We start from the raw sequence: 5,402 nt of genomic DNA, 5'->3' as shown, positions 1-5,402 counted from the left end.
TTTCCTTCCTAAATAATTTTTTTAAGATTTACCTATATACCAAGGTTATATTTGACATTCATTTTCATATCTTTCACTATATCTATAGCCACAACCCTTCTGAGAAATGATTTCCCAATTACATGTTTTACAAAGTTTCGAAAAGAAACCCCTAAAGCCAAATTTGTGTTTTGACAAAAAAGGCTCTCATCACAAAGAAAAAGAGGTCAGACCTTAGGTCTGGGCTAGATATGGATCAAAATCTTTTTTGCATTACCATAATGTAGTTGCAATCTATTACAATCCAATCTCATATTTGCACGAATACAGGGAAAGTGGAACCATATTTTTGTATACCATAGATCCCTCACATCCTAGTCGAATGAAAAATATGAAAGAGAATCCATCTTAAACTTCCACAATTTCCCCATGCCTACTAATTCCTCAAAATGAACTATGATAGCTCCTACACAAGGCTAAATTACAATTGGTAGATCAGAGTGTGCAAAGCATATATTTAAGATGGCAAAGACAAAAAAAAATAAAATTAAAAATTGAACCCAAAATGCATATGGGAAACTTAATTAGAGTATTGATTTGGCCAGATCCCCACATTGATCCTCTTAAAATAAATGTAACCTTGCACTCTCCCAAAACCTTCAATGCACTTGTATGCTAAGGGAATATGTATAGAACAAAATCTCATTAGTAGCGATATTTTTTTATTCAGAGGGTAAAGGAAAAAACACTCTCATTTCCGTCACTTTATGTTCCAACCCCATACAACACACAAATAGTTAATATAACTTTATATTTTCTTTTAAATCCATTAATATAATAGAAATAAAATAGAAAACAATTAAAAATGTGGTTCTCTACATGTATATAATTTAAAATAAAAATATTATTATCTATAAATATCGATTTCATACTAAAAATATATGTATCCAAATAGAAAAAACATGAAAACTGAAATATGCTTACAAATAGAAAATACATGAAAACTCAAATATGCTTTCAGTTTTTTAGCTCACTTACAAGTATTTTGTTGGTTGAAAAGGAATTTCATATTTGTATTGAAAACAACTCTTGAGGAAAATGGCCAGGCAATAAATGAAAACCTCATAAATAATTTTTATTAGGATTATATCAGCTTTCTAAATTACAAATAAAATTTATCCCACTTTGACTGCCCTGATTTCACTCCTCTTATTAATCAAATACCTCTTTAAAATCACCAATATTAATTGAAAACATAGATTTCAAATATATTTCAAATATTTACTTCACACCTTCCCAAAACAAACTTTTTTCACTCATTAAAAAATAAAATTAACAACTATCAAAAGCACTAGCCTTTTGCGGACCCATGGGTATATTAATTTTTTTATATTTTTACAATATATGATCTTTCTAATAAGTAGTTCTAGGGTCTTATTCGTAGAATAAAACTATGTAATTATCTTTTGTGTTTTTTATTTTATTTTCATGTTTTAAACAAGCACTAGACACTAGACATATATATTATAAACCTTTTAGACCTTTAGTAAAGACTAAGACAATGATTTGTCCATCTCCTATTGTAAGAAGAATATGCAAAAAATGAATTTTTAAAGCTACAATTGGACAGGTCACTCATTGAAAATTATTATCATACACATACATTATTTTAGATTATGAATGCTCCTCTTTTAAATAATAACAAAATTCTAAAAATATTGATAGATATTTAATATCCTTTATAAATATTGTAGAAGAATAAAAACTATTATAATATATATATATATAAATATATATATATATATATATATATTTTAACAAATTCAGTTACTAGTTTCCCATTCCAAAAAAAAAGAAAAGGAAGGAGACATGCTCCCATTACATCAAGTGGAAATGGTTGAGAGAATCGTGGAAGAGAAGAAAAGGACCAACAACCCTTAACTTCAAAGCTCCTCCCCTTTTGGTTCTAAGATTACTTATTACACTATCCTTATAAATACTTACATACTAATTCAACAACAATTTACACCTACAAAACATAAAGAGATAGTAGTGGAAAGACTTAACAATACTAGAATAAATGTGGCGATTACAGTTGCAATTTGTTGAATAAGGGTTCCTGATGGGGCTAAGGGAAATTATTGCTGCTATGAACATTGGAGTTTTCTCTGATTTAAGTAATAAGTAAGCTCTTCAGATGGATGTTTGTTTCCTCCAAATGCCTACATTTTTTTTTTGCACAAACATTTTTTTCCTCTATTCTTCTATTTGTCTCTTTAGAAAGGAATTCTTAGATTTTGCTTCATATTTGTAGTCTTTGGTCGTTTCTCTGACCTGCTCAATCATGAATTTGTCTACTTGACAAACTACACATTTTTCACACTTTGGGACATTCGCAAGTGGATTTTGGTCAATATTTCCTGGAGGGAGGGGGCAATCAATCTAGCAGATCAGAGATGGAAAAATAGGAAAAATAGAGAAGAGACAAAAGCAGTGACTAGACAGTCTTGTGAAGATCCATAGCTGGCAGAAGTGAGATCGTGCACTAAAAGTTGAAGAGGCAATATTTCCATGAAACCAAAACAAACTTAATGGTGAGGGCCACCAAAGCTGCATGGTATACGGGGAAACAAGAACTGCGTAGAGGCTCTGGAAATAGGAGTTGTGTGCTAGCAGGGGCCGAAGAGCTACCAGAAGGAAAAAATATTGTAGACACCGCGAGAGTTGTGCGTAGGTAGAGGACACTAGAGCAGCGCGGAGGGAAATGGAACAGGGAATTAATCACCAGAGTTGCGCGAAAAGGCAAGGTGAGATCAGAGCAGATAAGCTTAGTCCCCAAAGGGGCACAACTATGACTACTAGAAAATACATGATCACTATTGAGACTGTAGGGAAGGAGAGGGAGGGTGAAGATGGCATAGTTAAAATAAGATGAATGAAGGGGGAGAATATGTAGTTGTGTTGCTTGCCTCCTCAGAGAAGAGTACATATACATTTCATAGGAAGCTTGAGTAGTTGTCAGTCGTTTGATAGCCAAAGACTATCTATCATGTATGTTCTTGGGGATTTCCTCTGATTTCTTGATCTTCTGATATCTACTCATTTAAGCTGAAGAGATCGTTTCCCACCTTAATGTTCCCTATTTGATTGTGATTCTTTACACATTGAGATGGGAGTTCCTATGGTATCGGTTTCTGAGAAATTGCATTATTAATTATAGATTCCCCCATAGGACAATTGATAGCTAGATTCACCTGCATTTCGGAGGTACGATTATTTTCTCTAATAATATGCTTGAATGTGACTTCACCTAGAAACAAAAAGTGTTTTTCCACCTTTTTTGTCATATTTATCAGGGCTTTGTTATTGGGGATTCTTTTTTTCACCATCGAATGGATTATTATTCAAGATTCCCCCATTATGACTGGATTCTTCATACTACATTGCCTTAGGATTTCCATTCCCAACAGGAAGCCATATGCTTATGTCTTGTTATTTGATAGTTCTCCTAATCCCCATTCAAAAGTAATAGAATTTTTCCCTCCTAGGCCAAAAAGAACACCTCCTGCTCTAGTCTTGCCTTGGTTGGACTTTGAAGCACCATCAAACAGTAAGAAGTGCCTATTTAAGTTTTATGTCCATGTTTTGAACTTCTCTTGTTTCATTTTTATTTTCCAATTTTGCATAGTATTAGGAGATTTGGTGATGTGTTTTTTTTGTTATTTGGTCATTGCGAATTCAGACTAGGCTCTTTCCTCATGTTGTAGTTGTTGGACATCTATTACTTTAACTCCTTTAGAGTTGATGAACTCAGATGACATGCTCCAAGATTTGGCTAGGACTATTCTGGTATTCCGAATGTGATCTTTAAAGATCCTCTCACTTCTTGCTATCCAAATTTTCCGACACATAAATGAGGGCAAACTCAGCCAATATATTTTCTCTGTTTCTTTTTTCTGAAGGAATATGGATATCGTTTTCCCCAGGTTGATAGAAGTTCATGATAAGGTAGTGAATGATGGAAGCTACACTCCAGGGGACTAATAAGCCCTTTCGAGAAGTGCCTCACAAAGGTGTATTTTGCAAAAAGATGTTGGATATTTTATTCACTTCCATTACACAGCACAACACGATGGTCCTTCATATCTTTTTTTTTTAAGATTATTAGCAGTCAATATTTTTCCTTTGAGTAAACTACACATGGAAAGTTTCATTTTTGGCAGTTTTTCAATTTTCCATGCCACTCTCCAGTATCCCCAGTATCTATTTTCTTGCTGACGTAAAGTGGTATATCCTAATTCGATTGAGAAATATCCTCCATCAGGATCCCAACGTATGGAGTCTTTTGAATCTATAGTTAGCAGAGCAACCCCCTTAAGATATGAGATTAGGGACTTCCACTGAGAGACAAGACCATGAGGGAGAATGGGGATCCTCCAATATCTCCATTATCCATCTCTCCAAAGAGATATATCATCTAGTATAGTGATTCCTTTTGTTTTCATTCATCTTCTTAGATCCTGAATATTTTCTTGGGAGACTATGGCCTGATTTCCCATTATTCTATCATTCCATATTTTTATGGATTTACCATTACCAAGTATCTTAGAAGAGTTTTCTTTCATGAGGGAATTTTTTTTAATCATATTCCATACCTGGGAGTAGGGCCTAATTAGATAACCTTTTCTCAATAGCAAGATTCTATTGTGGTCTATGTATTTTTCTTCTAGGATTTGCTTCCACCAGTTGCTATCTCCTATTATAAGTATCCATGTTTATTTTTCTCCTAGAACCAAGTTCATTATTCTTGGTAGCATTATTCCCAACCCACCTTTCTCATAGGGCTGATTTACTTCATCCCATTTCATAAGACTATGCTTCTTTGTCTCCTCTTTACCTCCTTTCCATAGGAACCCCATGATTACTAGCTCAATTTGTTTGTGTATACTTATCGGGGCTAGTATTGCAGCATACTGATAGATTGGGAGAGTTGTGAGTAGGGCCTTTATTAATACCACCCTTCCTACCATATTGAGCCAGATCATGCCCCATTTCTAAAATTTTTGTTTCCTTTTCTCAATGTACTTATTCCATATATTGGTCTTCAAATTTTCTTTTGAGACCAGGAGTCCAAGGTATTGGATGTGGCGCCACTTCTCTTGAGATCGGAGAGTGTGAGATGGAGTGTCCCATCCATATATTCCGCATTTCCAATTATTTAGAAGCCCCCAGAGGCTTCCAAAAAACTATTTAGTGCCATTTTTATTCTTCTTCTAAGGAGGCCCCTCCCATAATCAAGGCGTCATCTGTAAATAGGGATTGGTTTATAATTTTTAGCTCTGGAGAGATTGAGCATCCTTTGATAGTGCTATCTTGTATGCATTTCTCAAGACTTATACTTACGGAGTCTACCATTATAATGC

Source organism: Pinus tabuliformis, chromosome 8, assembly GCF_031772625.1.
Source record: "Pinus tabuliformis cultivar Carrire ecotype Pingquan chromosome 8, CPIR1, whole genome shotgun sequence".
Taxonomy (NCBI): Eukaryota; Viridiplantae; Streptophyta; class Pinopsida; order Pinales; family Pinaceae; genus Pinus; species Pinus tabuliformis.
This window is presented reverse-complemented; position numbering follows the sequence as displayed.